This window comes from Perognathus longimembris, chromosome 16, assembly GCF_023159225.1.
Source record: "Perognathus longimembris pacificus isolate PPM17 chromosome 16, ASM2315922v1, whole genome shotgun sequence".
Lineage (NCBI taxonomy): Eukaryota > Metazoa > Chordata > Mammalia > Rodentia > Heteromyidae > Perognathus > Perognathus longimembris.
Window position 1 is genome coordinate 4,424,428 of NC_063176.1, and position 19,455 is coordinate 4,443,882.

The window sequence follows — 19,455 nt, forward strand, 5'->3', positions numbered from 1 at the left end:
AAATTGCACTATAACATACACATATCAGAATAGGCCAAAAAAGTAAAATTTTTACAATCATCAGTAAACTGAATAATAAAAATTTTCTGATCTGAAAAAAAAACAACAGAAACAAACATCATACCAAAGTTCACAGGGAACAGAAAAGTTCAGATCACAGTTCACACAGGTCAGTAAAGGTCATAAAGCCCAAAACCAACAGCTGAATAGGGGTGTATTTTTCTGTCATCCTAGTCTCTGGAAATCGATACAGAAGGCCATGATAGTCTAAGCTGGACTATGATCAATTAAGAACCTATTTCAGATTCCTATTGTGTGTTATGAATTGCACCTGATCATGAAAGGACTCTCACATGCTTACTTGGGTATTTCCATCCATAATATGTTTAGAACAAGGGTACGTTCTAAATGTTAACCTGTGATTTTAAGCAAGAGGCTGATTCAGAGTAATTATACAAATCAATGATTTATATTTACGAAAGAAAGTTTTGCAACCAAGAATGTGGTAAATGCAGGGTTATAAATTTCAATGCCTTTAATTTGAGAAAAGTTTATTGTGGATGTTTTTAAATATCCAGAAGTTAAATTGAAACATATTTTTATTTTACTGTATAATAGTTTTATTTTTCTCATTTTCTATTTTTACATTTTATCCACAAATTTATTTTACTAGAAATATTTGGTCCCTTTTAATCAGCTATTGATGGCATCATGAAATAAATTTAAGTGGTACGTAAACATTTACTAGTTCATGGTAGGATAATCTACAACACAATATGTTATGCCTAACTATCAAAACAACACCCTTTTTTGTCTAAGAAAGAAATTAAGGCATGATCAAAATATGGCCAACAATTTGGGCTCATTAGACACTTGAATATGATTTTGTAGATATACTGGCTGGCACAATGTTGAAAAATCAATCCATTAGATTTAAATTTTTTTTTAAGTTCAGTTCATGTCTCAAACTAAAGAAAAATATCCACCAAGTATCATAATAGATCTTTTTAATGACTATATTTTTTAAACATTAAGGTTGTTGCTGGGGGAAACATCTTTTCTCTTTGAACATTTAATGCATTAAATAATGTGAAGAGAGAAGTAAGTTCTGTACAAACTAAGGGACACGTTATGACATAGCCCCCACCCCGCCAAAGCTCAGTTTTGCAATGGTCTCCGCTAAAAGTAACAGTTCCTATGTAAGACAGAATTACTAGCATTATGGAGTTTACAAAGCCATCCTGCCATCACTTTTTCTAACAACAAAGATTACAGTGAAAGAATGATCAAAATGAAGAAATGCTTGTGCAAAACTGCCTTGTCCTTACTATCTACAGCACTAGGGGGCAAAACTAAGGAACACACAATGACAATGAAGAAAACCCACACTGGAGGACACTCATTGGAGTTCAAACAACAGGGATGCTATCTACGACTAAACATTGACAGGAAACGTGGCACCATGAGCAGCAGGAGCAACAGACGATTCGGCCATTGTGCCAGGTAAGGAAGCTGGCACTGGAATATGCCCACGTCTATCTCCACACCAGCCACCGCCTTACAGCCTAGAAACAGGTGCAAGGCTCCAAACTCACTCCATGTCTTCATTCTGCAACTTGTAGGTCGTAAAGGAGTATTTAAGGGAGTCTTTTCCCTCACTCATAGGAGTGTTTCTTGCATCCCCTGACCATCCTTAAAAGAGTTGAATCATAGACTCTCTGGATTTACCTACACCAATCCATTTCACTGGAATCTGAAGCTCATCTTCAAAAAAGCGAACATAATGCTGCACATTTACAGGTAGTTCTTTAAACGTCCATGCATTCAGTATGTCTGTGTTCCATCCTGAAAGAGTCTTGTATTAGACCTCAACTTTATTTAAGACATCATGGTTTGCTGGAAAATGAGTTATGATTTCACCATCTAACTTGTAAGCCACTCCAACTTTGATTTCTGTAAACATGTCCAAAATGTCCAACTTGGTAAGGACCAATGCCGTAAATCCATTAATCATATTTGATTGAAACAAGGTCCAACCAACCACATGTTCTTTTCCTTCCAGTAGTGACACCAAACTCCATACCCCTTGTTTGTAATAATTATCTGATTTCATTGTCCTGTTCCGTAGGGAAGGCGCCAATATCATCTCTGGTGGTATAAGTCTTCAATACTCCATACACTTTTCCATTGTTCTGAGGCGGCATACCCAAACCCATACAAACACTTCCAACCGTACAGTTTGACGAAGTTTCGAAAGGGTAAGTCCCAAAATCAATATCTAGTAGTGCTGCATTTGCACCTTCTACCAAGATTTTCTTTGGAGGTACATGTAGGGCCTCATATAGGAAATAAACTCCATCTCTCACCATTGGTTTATTTTTTTCCATATAACCCTTGAGTTTCTGTAATTCACCTTCAATGTCTACTTCCAAAGTAGGATACATAGATTTGTACTGGTTAGCCAGAAATTTGAACCTCTCAGAGAAGCCACTGAAGTCAGACACAAGATCACACATCCAAAGTCCACTTCGAGCAGCTTTGGAAGAGTAAACTGGGCCAATGCCCTTTTTTGTAGTACCCAATTTTTTTTTTCCTGCTTGTTCTTGTCTTTGTTCCTGGATCCCAAATCAAATACAATATGAGCTCTGTCAGATACAGCAAGTCTCTTTTCCCAGCCTTCTAGACCGTTTCCTTTTTGAACGTTTTTCCCTACTTCTTCAAACAATCCAGGCAGATGAATTCCCACACCATTTCCAATGAATGTGGTAACATTTGCATTAATTATTCCACTCCCCAGTGTGCGGAGCTGAGCCAGAAGCAGGCTGTCCACCGAGAGCGCGTGGGCCGGACCCCATAAATATTTTTATCTGAGTAAAAATAGAAAATAACTGTTTTATGTAAAATTACAAAAACACAAAGAAATACACAATTGTTATTATGAGAGTATAAGCGTCTTTATTTAAAGAGTAAAAATGTATGCAAAAACCCTCCTCCTTTTACAAAAGATTGCAAGTAGTTTTTCCTGGACACTAATGAAATATTGAAGTATCCATATTTTTATATGCTTTAGGTCTAAAGACATTAAGCTGCTTTTGTCATTAAGAATTTTTAAACATTCTTGTGCTATTTCAAAGATACATACTTCTTTATAAAAGTAGCAAAAATGATGAACGCAGAAAATAGCAGACCTCACCAAAAATATCTGGAGGCACAGCCCTTAAAAAGAAATATCATACTGGGGTATTACCATTCAGGGAAAATACAATTAATTTTCCTAATTTGACACAGATTGATACCAAAATGAATGGAATCAATTGATGTATGTGAACATCAACCACACATGGAAATTCGGAAATTCTGTGTTATGTGTTTGACTTTTTTTCCAGTGCCAACACAAACTTTCAAGCCAGCAAGACAGTATGGAAGTTGGTCAAATATAAACTTTGCAAGAAAAAAGATAGCTTTAAGACAAAAGTGAGTATTTCTTTATTTTGTATTCAGTACAAAAGATGATCAACAATATGTCTGTTTTCTTTGAATATATCATTCTACAGGGGAAAAAAACAACTAAGCATGAATTATAGTTTCTTAACAGTTACAGTTAATAGGAAACTGTCACCTCAATAAGGGCAACAGAATATTTTATTTTTCCGTTGAGAGATAGTACTTAAAATGCTTCTTTAATCAATTGGAAAAAATGAGACATGTCAGCTGTAATGGTGCATAAAATAATGGTGAGGAGAGAAGTGAAGAAGAAAGAGCATCTAACCACACGCCACAACTCTTCAAAGAACGAAAGAAAAACTTCCCAAGGGGGAAAACAGTTTTTTTTAAAAAATGATAAAAAGCATCTGAAGAATGCTTAAAGGAGAAAAAAAGCTTCTTTTTATTCCTTTCCTTCAAAACACACACATGGAATTTGAGATATAAAATCTGTTGTCTTCTTTTCTAAAAAATAATGTATCAAAAGAATTTCAAATCTAAAAGTCAAGATTCTTAAGCTCTTGAGATACCAGGTTATACTTTAGTATTTTCGTTTAAAACAGGAAATGACTTATCAATTCCATAGGACTTAAAGGGAAGGTGCAAAACTTTGATAGCTGCTACTGTGACCAGATAGATGTTAGGGGTTTCTATATACTGTTACATGTTGTAACATTCTATTTGGACATTCTTAAAGCCATGGTGCCCAAATAAGTGCTAATAAAAGATATAGATTTTATTTTTGTTAGTTATTTACTACAGAATCTTAAAGGCCTTATACAGTATAAATGAAGTAACAATGCAGTTTGAAATCCTATAGCCAGTATTGAAAATGACTTAAAGTTACCAGATAAGGAAATCAGACCTGCTTTGTCTTCCGGTCCCTAAGATTCTGACTATGGTGCTCATTTAAGGCACCGCTTAGTGCTGGCAGTACCCGGCCCCTCCAATCAAGCAACTTCTAAAGCTGCTCTGGGGATGAATTTCAAAGGAAATAATGAGAGGTATTGAAAGGATTATCTTCAGAGTGGCCTTTCTGCTACAAAAGCTCTACCCAGTCTCACATTTGACTTGCACATAACATTGTAGAAACAATGAGAGAGAATTTTTGTTAAAGCTATCTCTGTTTAGTGTTAGTTTGTAGTAAGGAATTTCACATACAGATTACTTAACTAAAAGTAATTTAATAATTGTCCTTTTGAATATTTTTAAGCCTTCGTGTGTGTGTGTGTGTATGTGTGTGTCTGTGTGTTTGTGTGTAGGTATGAAGTGGTCAATTGAACATATATAGGTATTTGTACATGCACATATGATTCAAAAGGAAAAACATAAGGAAGAGGAAAGGTCTTCTTTAAAGAGAAGACTGCCAATAATGAAGCCTAGGCTTCTCTTTCATAAACTTTTAAAGTAACTTACTAGCATCTTGAAAGGGTTATCTGGAATAATTTGCACAGGTTGATCAATTGCAACTACTTCATTCATCTCTTGTTCCTGGCTTGCCAACACATATTTTCAAAGTAGCTCCAGATGACTCCCAAAGAATTTCTCTCCGAGGAACCCGCTGAAAAACATCTTCTTGGCTGAGACTACGTAATTCTCTTCCTGAAACGTTGAGTGTGGTGAGGTCTGTATCAGTCATGCTGAACTCCTTCATTACCCAAACCACCCAAACCACTTGGTCTGTGGACCACTGAATAGGGTCATAGGGTATCCCAAGGAGTTCCTGTTCCTTCCTATAACCTTCCAGTGCAGCAGCCCATCGTGGCACTTGTTCTGCAGTTTCATCTGTAATTGCCGTGATGTGTTTTGTACCATCGATGGTTATCACTTGGGCTTCCTCAACAAGATGGGCTTCTGCTTCCACCTGGTGTTCATCTGGATCAATCACCACTTCAACCGTTTCCACAGTTTTAACAATCTCAATCTCTATCAGCTCCTCTGCTTCTATTTTAGTCATGGTTGAAATATTTCAAATACTCAGTTCCACTCTGGAATCGGCCCGTTAGCCAGGTGGCGTCTCTTCGGGTGAGACCTGCAGCTCCCACGACTCCAAGCCGGAGGTCCCCGGCCCTGGCCCACGCGGATCAGGCTCCGAGAAAACCAGGAACACATTAACAACCAAACAACTACATTTTGTTGTGTGAAATGCTTGTGATTCACATTCTTCCTAATTGCCAGCCCCTTATATGGCTGTAGTTTTCATTTCTTTGGGCCTCATTTAAGAAATCATCACAGGGGCTGGGGATATAGCCTAGTGGCAAGAGTGCCTGCCTCGGATACACGAGGCCCTAGGTTCGATTCACCAGCACCACATATACAGAAAATGGCCAGAAGCGGCACTGTGGCTCAAGAGGCAGAGTGCTAGCCTTGAGCGGGAAGAAGCCAGGGACAGTGCTCAGGCCCTGAGTCCAAGGCCCAGGACTCGCCAAAAAAAAAAAAAAAAAAAAGAAATCATCACAGGGAATGGCAAGTGTTTTTTAAGCTACTTAAAGAGAAGCAGTAAAACAAAAACTTTATGCTAGGTTTTTAAAGTAGGTAGCTGGTAAAGGAGAACGCCACGCAGTATTCAGGCAACAGAGAAAGTTTATTACCGAACTGATGGCCTGTGGCCGAGGTGATCCATGGCCGGAGAGAAGGGAGAGAGAGAGAGACCCCCACCCAGCCCTGCCTTATATCTAGGGCAGGGTAAGGGGTGTGGCCAGGTGGATTAGGAGGTGACCTCAGGGAAAGGGGAGGTAACTGCCTCCAGGTCTGCAGGTTACCCAGGTAACTGGGTGGAGACTTAATGAGGTGGGGGCATCTACATGGAGCCCTCAGGAAGAGGACCTTACATTCCAGCCTTTTAATAGTTATGAAAAAGGGCTAAGACTCTCTCTGGCTGCTTCCTGCTGGCAAGGGACATGGGCATTAGGGGTAAAAGGCAGAAATGTGGCCTCTCCTAGAGAAGGTGAGCAGCAGGGTCCCTTGCTGTTAGATGCCAGTCCTTGAATGAAGCCTGGAAGAAGTCTCATGAGGCAGGGGCTGGACAAAAAAAATATTAAGGCAAAAGGAAGGGCTTAGGGCACAAAATTAAAAATTGGATGACTTGGATAGTTCTTATACTCAGGTATGGACATTAGATGGACAAGCTACTATCTCTTGATCCCCCGGCTCTGATTAGTTTTGAAAGGGCGAGACAAAGTGACTCCATTTTGGATGCGATCATTTTCCTCTTACTCCACTCCATGATACTTGTTCCCAGAACTGGCTGAGTCCCAGTGGTCTAGGTGCTTGTTGCTGGGATGGCTTGCCCCCATTGGCATTCACGGGGTTTGAACTCAGGCCCTGGGCACTGTCCCTGAGCACTTCTGCTCGAGGCTAGCACTCTACCACTTGAGCCACAGCTCCACTTCCAGCATTTGGCTGGTAAGAGATAAGTCTCTTCAGCCATGCTTCCAGCCTGGCTCTTCGCTGGTTAATTGGGAGATGGAGTTTGAGAGATTTTCTGCCCGGGCTGGCTTAGAACTGCAATCCAAGGAGTCTTTGCCACAAAAGCCCTTTTTGATTTCCAATTAAAACAATAAGGAGGGCTGGGGATATGGCCTAGTGGCAAGAGAGCTTGCCTGGTATACATGAGGCACTGGGTTCGATTCCCCAGCACCACATATACAGAAAACGGACAGAAGTGGCGCTGTGGCTCTAGTGGCAGAGTGCTAACCTTGAGCAAAAGGAAACCAGGGACAGTGCTCAGGCCCTGAGTTCAAGGCCCAGGACTGGCCAAAAAAAAATAATAAAAATAAATAAATAAATAAAACAATAAGGAGACCAAGGGGACTAGAGCTTACTTGTACCTTGTCAAGAACTGACCAAATACTTGCCAGAATTCTGCAATGACAAAACTCAGTAGATGTGATGAGTTTTAGCACAGATATATAGCTAGATGGACATACTAACAAATGACGTTTACACATACATACACACATGGAACACACATACACACTGTGCACATAGGTCTTACATCATGCAAAAATGAATTTCAGCAGTAGACTCGGAATTCCAATAGTAAATGACATTTTTTGTCAAATATTTTATAATCACATGGTTGGTTAGAAAAACAATTTTGCTAGCAAACAACAGTTTTCAGAATATAAAATGGAGAAACCATATTTTGATAAACTCTAGTGGCAAGCCATGTTGAGGGGGGTGGAAGGAGGACACAAACACACTAATAGAGAACACGTGGCATGGCATAATGGCACCTGAGCTGATGCCTGTTAAATCCAATATCCATCACGTGGTCAATGCTAGAGAAGAGAACTTTTAAGATATCTTTGCTGACAAAGCACATTGGTGGTCAAGCCTCAGTATCGAAGGTCTGTGAAAATAGGCAGTTTGTGAGCAAGGCACACAACGATGGTACTGTTGTGCCAAGTCGCGAAACCACCACCAAGAAGACCACCAAGACTCAGACATTCCGAAATGCAAAAGCAAGGCAAGGCTTTATTTAAGCGAGCTGCAACTCGGGCCTCGTCCTACCCACCGACACAGCGGAGGTTAGGAGGGAGCCCCGAGCTGTGATTACACAGGGCTTATAAAGGCAAAGAACAAGGTTACAACAATCAGGTGTTCAAACAATCAAGATTAGGACATAGGTACAAATCTGATTGGCTCAGGGTTCGATTCTAAAATGGGGTTCACGTGGTAAAATGGGGTTCACGTGGTAAAATGGGGCCTGACTTCAAAGTCTGGCACTTCAGTACGACTTGGGAATTTTATAAAGTAAGCAAGTAAGCAGAAAGATGAGAGAGAGAGGGAGAAAAAGGAAGAGAAAGAGAGGAAAAGAGAAAGATAGAGAGAGCCTGAATATAAGTGACTTCTAACCATTTACCATTGCAGTGGCAAAAACTGTATCTGTTTCAGTATTTCGAGCAGGCCTCATTGCACTGCCGAGAGTCGTGCTAGCAGTTTCCCGGCTTGGATGTGACTGATGCAAAACCCAAAAAGCACGGGAGAGAGGCGCCTGGTGAGTGGATGAGCTTACCGGGCAGAAGCGGCAGGCAGAAGTGGCAGAAGCGGCAGAAGCTGCGGACAGAGCGGCAGAGAACCGGAGCAGCAGCAGTTTCACTCACCAGGGTAGACAAGTGGTGTGGAGGTGGATGTGGAGGCCAGCAATGGTATTAGTGAAAAGTGCCACATGGCGACTCGCAGCAGTTGAGTTCGTGGAAAAAGGGCTGTCAGGACTGGGGATACTCCCAGAAAAAGAAGAAAAATAGAGGGGAATTCTGCCTGTCCTGACTCTTAAGCCCCATCCAAGTCTCAGCACCATATATGTTAGTTTTTTAAAGTAGGTACCCGGTAAAGGAGAACGCCACGCGGTATTCAGGCAGGAGATAAAATTTATTAGCGAACTGCTGGCCTGTGGCCAAGGTGATCCATGGCTGGGGAGAAGGCAGAGAGAGAGCGACCCCCACCCAGCCCTGCCTTATATCTAGGGCAGGGGTAAGAGGTGTGGCCAGGTAGATTAGGATGTGACCTCAGGGAAAGGGGAGGTAACTGCCTCCAGGTCTGCAGGTTACCCAGGTAACTGGGTGGAGACTTAATAAGGTGGGGCATCTACATGGAGCCCTCAGGGAGAGGACCTTACACTTTAGAGTCAGGCATACAAGGTAGCTGAAGCTTATAATTCAGCAAGTGGGGAAAGCTGGTGCAGGAAGATCTTGATTTTGAGGCCAGATCATAGATAGTAACTGAAAATCTCTCAAAAGCAAGTACAAACATAAGGGCTGTGTATGAAGGTCAATGAACACAGTGCTTTTCTGGCAGGATTGTAGGCCTTTTTCAATTATTAGTGATGAAAAAAAAAGAATTCACAGACACCAAATATACAGTGAAGAGAAAACTATGTAAAAGACTGATTCAAAATAACATGGAAAATGTTGATTAAGGCAAGCAAGGGAAAATAAAAATAAAAGACATAAATTTTAAAACAAAAATGATACTCTCTGTGTCTCCTTTATTTTACATTTTCAGATCATATTTCAATCATTTAAAAATATTTGAGAATGAGAAAATAGCATTAATATCTTTGATTTTACAGTATCTTGTATTCTCTTGGAAATGTGCCTAGCACTAATACAGAGGTTGAATTTGACCAAAGTACAAAATATGCATGCAGAGAAACAGCAAGCTAAACTTTTGTACTGCCAATATAGGTTAATTTTACTCCCTTGTAAAAAAAGGGAAGACTACCATGGTTTGTATGAGCTAAAGAAAGTACAATCATAATAATATATTAGTTATATTGATACATAGCTGATTAATGTAAGTATTTTTAAGTTATTATTTTATACTAATTCTCATAGATAGGAATTATTCTCAGTACTACTTTTTCTGTAAAGCTAATATAAAACCCAGGGCTTCAAACATGCTAGGACATTTCACTGCCACTGAGCTACACACACGTGCCTGACTAGATTCTTGGTCAGAGTAAAACTGACAAAGGGAATCTTTTTATTGTAGGTCCAAGATGGGGACTCAAACGGGGTTCCTGACACTTTCATTCATTGGCTGGTACTCTACCAACTGAGCAACTCCCCCAACTCCTGAACCTTAGATTATAGAAGATAATAACTAGAAAAATAATACAATAGCCTCTTATTTAAGTTTGCATTTACTTCTGGTAGAAAAAAATTAACCTTCATATTATACAGATGTACTAGTCATTTTTTAAATATGATATATGAACACAAGGATATCAAAGAGTACAGCTAGTTAAAATTGTCATAAAATTATGACATTTTATGAAAGTTCTATATTTATACTTCCATTTCATTAAAATTGGTCTGTTCACCTTAACGTATTGCTATTACACAGAGGGGGGGAAAAGTTTATTTAATTGATGTTTCTACATTGAAGACAGTGCCCAAGTCGTCCAGTAGACAGCATCAAGCACTTGGAGCTACGAAGGTAGGCAGATGAATATTCGCTGTGTTCTGTGGAAATGTAGACACATCCTGTAGGGATGACCCATCACATTAGAAATTGGTTTTAACCTCGGTAACACTGGAGGAACCTGAATTTTTAGCGTTATTAACAGACCTTTTCCCAGTATAAATCTAATGCAATTCTTCATTAAATAAAGGCCCTTGGGGGAAATGTGTGCTTGGAATTACATGGTTATTATTCTCAACTTGGGTCTTAATGAACGCCACTTTAAAAATGTAATTGCTTGTTGTACAATAATTATCCCATATATTGCTGATTTCTTCTTCCCCTTCCCAATTGGTAGTCAGTTTTCTGTTGCGAGAGCAAAATAACTGTGATAATCCATTTATGAGGAAGAAAGGTTCATTTGGCTCCCAGTTTCAGAGATTTTACTCCAGAGTCATGTGGAATGGTTTTGTTTACATGGCATGATTCTACTTTGTTCCATGATTCAGTAGGTTTGCAGAGAGTTGGGACTATGGCGAGCAAGAATATCATGTTGGGTGTGTCAGTAACTCTCTTTAGGCATGTAAATACAAAGAAAAATGAAGTAAATATATCCTTCAAGGCCACATTTTTTTTATTATTAATTGAACATAAATTTTTTTACAAGGTGTTGTGCAAAGAGGGTGCAGTTACAAAGTAGGGCAGTGTGTACATTTCTTGTGATATCTTACGACCTGTTTTTCTATCCCTTGTCTAAGTCAGGTAGACATATATACAATATACAATGTATCAAGAACATATACAGTCTTCACAGACTTGGTCTCTACTGTCTCTCCGTCTCCCTTTGTTGACAGTCATATATCAGGGAGATCATGCCCCTTTGTTTTCTGTGTTCTAGGCTTGTCTCACTCAACATTTTTTGTTTGAGTTCTGACCATTTCCCTGCGAATAACAATATTTCACCATTCCTAATCGCTATGTAGTATTCCATTGTGTATAAGTACCATATTTTTTGGATCCATTCGTCTGTGGAGGGGCATCTGGGTTGTTTCCATATTTTGGCTATTGTGAATTCTGCCGCGATAAACATGGAAGTACAAATGTCTTTTTGATATCTTGGGTTTTGCTGTTTAGGATAGATGCCTAGGAGTGGTATGGCTGGGTCATAGGGTAGGTCTATATTGAGCTTTTTGAGAAACCTCCATACTGTTTTCCAAAGTGGTTGTACTAATTTGCATTCCCACCAACAATGGAGAAGGGTTCCTCTTTCCCCACAGCCCCTCCAGCATTTGTTGTTTCCTGAGTTCAGAGTATAGGCCATTCTAACTGGGGTGAGGTGGTATCTCAGGGTTGTTTTTATTTGCATTTCCTTTACTAGCAGGGATGTTGAGCATTTCCTCATGTGTTTCTTTGCCATTTTTATATCTTCTCTTGTGAAGTCTCTCTTTAGCTCTTTTGCCCATTTCCTAATAGGTTTATTGGGCTTGGAGGGGCTTAGTTTTTTGAGTTCTCTGTAGATGACCGATATCAGGCCTTTGTCTGTTGCTGTGCTGGTAAATATCCTTTCCCATATCATTGGCTGTCTTTCTATTTTGGTGGCTATGACCTTAGCTGTGCAGAAACTTTTTAATTTGTAGTAGTCCCATTTGTCGAGTCTTTCCCCTATTTGTTGTGCCCCGGGGACTCTTCAGGAAGTTCCTTCCTGTGCCTATAAGTTCTAGTGTCGTTCCTACTCTGTCCTTCAGTAGTTTCAAGGATTCAGGTCTGATGTTGAGGTCCTTGATCCATTTTGAGTTGATCTTGGTGCATGGTGATAGGCTTGGGTCTACTTTGAGTTTTCTGCATATGGCTGCCCACTTCTCCCAGCACCAGTAGGTGAAGAGGCTATGTTTATTCCATTGTATGTCTTTAGCTCCTTTGTCAAATATCAGTTGGTGGTAAGAATGCGGTTTTATTTCTGGGTCTTCAATTCTAATCCACTGGTCTTCCGATCTGTTTTTATACCAATACCATGCTGTTTTTGTTATGATGGCCTTGTAGTAGAGCTTGAAGTCTGGTATTGTGATACCTCCTGCACTAATTTTTTTGGCCTAGATTTGTTTTGGCTATTCTAGGTTTTTTGCTGTTCCATATAAATTTATGGATTGGTTTCTCTATTTCAGTGAAAAATGTGGGTGAGATTTTGATAGGTATCGCATTGAATTTGTATAACAATTGGGGCAATATGGCCATTTTCACTATATTGATTCTGCCTACCCATGAGCATGGGAGGTCTTTCCATCTCCTTGTGTCTTCTTTGATTTCCCTTTTTAGATTTTTGTAGTTTTCATTGAATAGGTCCGTCACGTCCTTGGTTAAGTTGATCCCTAGGTACTTTATTCTTTTTTTGGCTACTGTAAATGGAATTGTTTCCATAATTTCCTTTTCTGTTTGTCTATTGCTGGTGTACAGAAAAGCTGCTGACTTTTGTGGGTTGATTTTGTATCCTGCTACTTTGCCAAATTGGTTTATTAGGTGTAGGAGTTTGGGTACTAAGTTTTTTGGGTCCTTCAGATATAGGATCATGTCGTCTGTGAATAGGGATAACTTGATTTCTTCCTTGCCGATGTGGATCCCTTTGATGTCCTCCTCTTGCCTTATTGCTATGGCTAGGGATTCCAGCACTATGTTGAACAGAAGTGGGGAGAGTGGGCATCCTTGTCTTGTTCCTGAGTTTAGGGGGAATGATTTAAGTTTCTCTCCATTTAATATGATATTAGCAGTTGGTCTGTTGTATATGGCTTTTATTGTTTTGAGGAATGTTCCATCTATTCCTGTTCTCTCCAAAGCTTTTAATAGGTATGGATGTTGTATTTTGTCAAAGGCTTTTTGGGCATCGACTGAGATAACAATGTAATTCTTAATTTTAGATCTGTTTATGTGGTGAATTATGTTGATTGATTTACAGATGTTGAACCATCCTTGTGACTGAGGGATGAAGCCTACTTGGTCATGATGTATGATTTTCTTGATTAGTTTTTGGATCCTGTTAGCTAATATTTTATTGAGGAGCTTTGCGTCTGTGTTCATTAGTGATATTGGTCTGTAGTTCTCTTTTTTTGTTTGATCTTTGCCTGGTTTGGGAATGAGTATGATATTAGCTTCGTAGAATGAGTTTGGGATTTCTCCCTCTGTTTCTTTTTCATGGAAGAGTTTGAGGAGTATTGGTATTAGCTCCTCACTAAAGGTTTTGTGGAATTCATTGGTGAATCCATCTGTGCCTGGGCTTTTCTTACTAGGGAGGTTCTTGATTACCTCCTGTATCTCACTGTAAGTCATTGGTTTATTTACTTGATTTATTTCTTCTTGGTTCAGTTTGGGCAGTTTGTACTTCTCTAAGAATTGATCCATTTCTGTAAAATTATTGTTTTTTGCTGAGTAGAGGTTTTGGAAATAGCTCCTTATGATTGTTTGAATATCGTGTGTACTTGTAATTTTTCTGGTGGAGTCCCTGATTTTACGTATGTGAGTCTCTTCTCTTCTTTTTTTTTTGTAAGTCTTGCAAGGGGTCTGTCAATTTTGTTTATTTTCTCAAAGAACCAGCTTTTAGTCTTATTTACTTGTTGAATGGTCTTTCTATTTTCAATCAGATTTATCTCTTCTTTAATCTTTGTGATCTCTCCCCTCCTAGTCGTTTTAGATTCTGTCATTTCTTGTTTCTCCAGTTGTTTTAGTTTCATCGTGAGGGTATTCACCTGCTCTGCTTCCATTCTCTTAATGTGGTTGCTGAGTGCAATGATCTTGCGCCTCAGTACTGCCTTAGCTGTGTCACATAGGTTTCTTTGTGATGTGTTCTCTTTGTCATTGTGGCTTATGAATTCGTTGATTTCATCTTTAATTTGGTTTGTGGCCCAAGTGTTGGATAGCAGCATGGCGTTTAGCCTCCAAGAGTGTGTATAGTGTCTGTGGTTTCCTTTGTTGTTGAGGGTCACCTTTAATCCACTGTGATCAGATATAATACATGGGATGATGTCAATACTTTTGTATTTGCTGAGGTTCTTTGTGTGGGCTATGACGTGGTTTATTTTTGAATATGATCCATGGGATGCTGAAAAGAAGGTGTATTGGGTCTCTGTAGGGTGGAAAGTTCTATATAGGTCTGTTAGATCCATTTGGGAAATGGTGTTATTTAGGTCCTCAGCTCCCTTACTAATCCTCTGGGTGTTGGATCTGTCTCTTGGAGAGAGAGGAGTATTAAAGTCACCCACTATGATTGTGTTTGTGTCTATCTTGCTCTGTAATTCTGTGAGAATTTGCTTGACATGTCGGGCCTCTTTTGTTCGGTGAGTATACATTTATCACCGTGATTTCTTGATTCTGGATTTTTCCTTGTATTAATATGTAGTGTCCTTATTTGTCTTTTTGAGTGGACTTTAATGAAAAGTCCAGCTTGTCTGAGATCAGAATGGGTACACCTGCCGTTTTGGTGGGTGCATTTGCTTGGTAGATCTTGCTCCATCCTTTCATTCGAGGCCTGTTTTTGTCCCTTGCTGTAAGGTGACAGCAGATGTCAACTTTTTGTTTGCGAATCCATTCTGCCAGTCTGCTCCTCTTTATCGGGGAGTTTAAACCATTTATATTTAAAGAGATCAAGGATAAGGGTGTTTTTTCTCCTTCCATTTTCTTGTTGGGCTGTTTTTTCCTCTTTTTTTTTCTGTCTTTAGTGAGCTGGTCTTTCTGCTGGACTTTGGCTATTGAAGTTTCTTTCTGATTCTGTCTGTGTGTCTTTTACGATCTCTGTTGGGTGGGGTTCCCCTCTTAATATTCGCTGTAGGGCTGGGTTTTTATTCACATACTCCTTTAGCTCCTCTTTGGTGTGGAAAGATCTGGTTCTTCCTTCGAATGTGAACTCCAATTTCGCTGGATATTTGATCCGAGGTTGTAAATTGTTATTCTGAAGTACTTGGATGGTGTTCTTCCACTCACTTCGAGCTTGGTAAGTTTGTGTGGATAAGTCGGATGTTATTCGAATCCTTTTCCCATTGAAAAAAGTTTCCTTCTTTGCTTTGGCTGAATTCAGAATTTGCTCTTTAATCTTGAGGTCTGTAGTCTTGAATATTATGTGCCTTGGGGTAGCTTTCCTGGGGTCTGGCCTGCCAGGTGTCCTATAGGCTTCGGTTACCTGGAAGGGGTCCCCTGTGAGATTGGGGAAGTTTTCTGCAATAACTTTATTGAGAACATGATTAAGCCCTCTGTTCTGGTATTTGGCTCCTTCTTCTATTCCAATTATGCGCAGATTATACCTCTTGTCTTTGTCCATTAGTTCCTGGATTAGTCTTCCCTGAAGCTTCACCTTTTCTTGGAGTGTGGTCATTTTCTGGTTGTTGTCAGCTGCTTCATCGTCCAGGTGAGAGATTCTGGATTCTATGTGGTCCACTCTTTGTGTTATGGTTTCAATTGCGGAGTTTATGGATGTCAGAGAGCTATTTATGGTTGTCATATCAGCTCTGATCATGGAAATTTCTTCCTTTAAAGAGTTGTATTTTAAATCTATTTTTTCATGCATTTCAATTCTCAGGATGTGGAGATTTTCTTTAAAGGCGGCTTGCATTGTATCCATTTTTGCTTCCATTTCTTTAAACGAGGCTTGCATTGTATCCATTTTTGCTTCCATTTCTTTCTTGGCTTCCTGGGTGTCCTTCCAGATTTCCGCTCTAAACTCCTGGAATTGTTTTCTGATTTCATTTCTGACGCTTTCTATCATTCCTGTTAACATGGCCTCATTTGCTTTTTTAGTCTCCATCTCCTCTTCAGTCGTGCTGCTTTTTGGAGCTGGCGAGTTGGCTTGCCCTTGATGAACTGAGTTATGTTTCTTTGTGATTTGCGCATCTGGAGGTCTGTGTAGGTCCTTCCCTCCCTTCTGTGTAGGCGTGTCTACGGCAGCAGGTGCTGTCGCTGTGGCCCCACCCACCAGTGCCGGGTACGCCTACCAGAGCGGGCGCTGTCGCCGAGGCCCCGCCCTCCTGTGTGCTGTTGTCCACTACAACATGAACTTTAGTGGGATATGCCTCCCAGAGCGAGCCCCGGGTTGTTGGGTTGTGCTTGCGCCCTCCCACGAGTTCCTTGGGGGAGGCGGTATGTGTGGGGCCCAGTGGGATCGACTGTCTGGGTGTGGCTTGGCACCCTCAGACCTCGCCTCCGCTGCAAGGGGGGGACATGATCAGGCTCAGGTGACCCTGCTGGGCTGGTATTGCCCACCAGCGATCTGTGGTTTTAGTTGTAAGAGTCTGCGAGGTCCAGGCGCCTCGGGTGGGGCTTGCCCTGCCGGCCGTCTCCCGGCCCCTGTTGGGAAGGGGGCGGGGCAGGTTCTGCCAGTTCAGGAACCTGTGTGACCTTGGGGCTGCTCCGCCCTTCCCCTGCTAAACTGCCTTCCCAGCGCCTGATGGGGGCTCCCCGCCTGATTTGGGGGTTCTTTGTTCCCTCGGGGTGGGGAGGGAGAGGGAGGGGGATCTAGCTTCTTTGTCGGGCTTGGGTCTCTGATAGCTGGTCTCCCGTTGGGGGAGGGGATAATAACTCACTTTTGCTGATTTGTGTGTGTGTCCCGCGCAGCCATTGGCCCTCCAGGGGTTGGCGAAGTGTAGTGGTGGCTTCCCCATTCCCTCTTTCTGCCGCGCTGGGTTCCCTTGTCCGAACCCGGTGTGGACCCGAACTTCTCGTCGCTGCCGGTGTGTGTCTTGGTCCGCACCCTGCCTTGTGTCCGTGGGGTCTCCCGCTATATGAATTCTGCGCTCCTGGCAGCCTGTCTGCCGATCGCCGGGTTCCCCTTTCCCGGCCTGGCCCTGTTTGGGCCAGGATCGGCTGGTGGGGGGAGGGTGCCCCGGAGATTCTCCGGCTCCGTGTCCGTTTTTGGTTCTTCTTTTTTGCTCCTTTTTGTTTTCCTGCGTTTCTCCACTGCTTCTGGCTGCTGGTTTTGCTGGGTTCTTGGTGGGGTGTTGGGTATTGGAGTTTCCAGCTTGCTATTTAGTTGGAGCGAGTCGGGGTGCCTCCCTGTTCTGTTGGCGCCAGCTTTCTCTATCTCCACATTTTTAATGATATAACTCCTTTACTCTAAACCTTTTTGCTTCCTTAAAGTTATGCTACCTAATAATATTGCCATCAGTTAACGGGTGGGCCTCCAAACAGGCCTTCAATGGACCAACAAGATACAGTGTACATCATTCCTACTATACACACAGTTAGCGAAGGAAAACATTTCCCTTAGCATTTTGTCAAAAACATGCAACAGTTTCTGAGGCATTTTTCATTGCCTCTTCATATTCAGGTACTTATTGTCACAATGAAATTATAACCCTACCTTTGAATATAAAATTTCCAATATATAAAACTAATTATTGTTGTAAAGTCATTATTTATAGTATTGCAAAACTCGAAGTAGATAAAACATTTCCAAATTTTGACCATACAGGCTACATAAAATATAGATATTATTGTTGTTATTGTTAGTATTAAGTAGTCATAAAAAGTTGGTTGTTTACAGGTCCATAAATCATGTTATGAGCACAACATTTCCTCGTCAGTTTACCCCTTTCATCAGTCTCCTTCATTTCGTCCTTCACATTAGTGACATCAAGTTACTCTATTTTTGTCTTAAAATGTGTCAATTATCTAAATAGATTTATTGGAAACACTATGATAAACCATCCTTGCAGTTCTCCAAGTAACAATGCTTTAATTTGTTTCAATAAATTTATGCCCTATGCTGGAATAAGTCATTTTAAATCCCAGATGATAGTCTTCTTCTTGCCTGTGAAGATAATTTTAAGGCTAAAAATGATGGTCTTTCCCTCTAAATACAACTATTCTTTTTCAATCTAGATAATTTTAATGAGGCTAAAACTCTTCATAGGTCATCCCAAAACAATAACCTTCATCACTCATGGTAGAGCTAATGGTGTCTACGAGGCCATCCATCACGGGGTTCCCATGGTGGGCATTCCTTTGTTTGGGGAACAACATGATGACATTGCTCACATGGTGGCCAAAGGAGCAGCTGTGCAAGTGGATATAAGAAAGCTATCAAGTAAAGACTTGCTCAGAGCACTTGAGACCGTCATTAACAACCCTCTGTGACTATAACCTCAAGTGTGTGTGAGTGTATGTGTGAATATGTGAGTGTGTGTGTATCTGTATGTCTCTGTCAGTGTTTTTGTTGAAAGACTGTCATGCTGTATATGCCCGGAGGGCCCCAAACACATAACCATCATCTTTCAGCACTTTTTATTGTCAAGCTGATGTACAGAGGGGTTACAGTTCCATATATAAGATATAGAGTACACTTCTTGTCTAACTTGTTACCTCCTCCCTCATTTTTCTTCCACCTTCCCTCCTCCCCAATTCACCCCACTCCTAATTTGTTGAGTTAGTTTACCTCATAGTGTCTTCTAAGTATCGCTGTTACATTGGTTCTTACTTTATTCTCTGTGTTACAATTTTGATGTTTCCTTTCCCTTCCCTGATTCAGACAAACATATATAAAATGTTCAGGGTACCAAAATCAAATACAGTGATAGCAAGGGCTAAACCATATGGAAGATAAAAGGAAAAAAGAAAGAATTTCACATAGTGCATTAGAAATAACAACAGTGGGGGCTGGGAATATGGCTTAGTGGTAGAGTGCTTGCCTAGCATGCATGAAGCCCTGGGTTTGATTCCTCAGCACCACATAAATAGAAAAAGCCAGAAGTGATGCTGTGGCTAAAGTGGTAGAGTGCTAGCCTTGAGCAAAAGGAAGCCAGGGGACAGTGCTCAGGCCCTGAGTTCAAGCCCCAGGACTTGCAAGAGAAAAGAAATGACAACAATGATAAACCACATATTTCCATAATTTGGAGTTCATTTCACTTAGCATCATCTTATGTGTTCATATGTAGGTAGCTATTGAACTATTGTAATAATCTTCTAGGACTTTTCTAGACATGTACTAATTATTAACAATGAGGGAAAGCATACAGCCTATGTTTTTTTGGGTCTGCCTTACTTCATTTAGTATGATTATTTCCAAGCTCTTCCATTTCCTTACAAATGGGG

The 19,455-nt window shown here is 40.7% G+C and overlaps 1 pseudogene; it reads right to left on the reverse strand.

The window, feature by feature from the left end:
• Window positions 1–1,681: 1,681 nt before the first annotated feature.
• Window positions 1,682–3,234, reverse strand: LOC125365013 (annotated as a pseudogene).
• Between the last annotated feature and the right edge of the window lie 16,221 nt (window positions 3,235–19,455).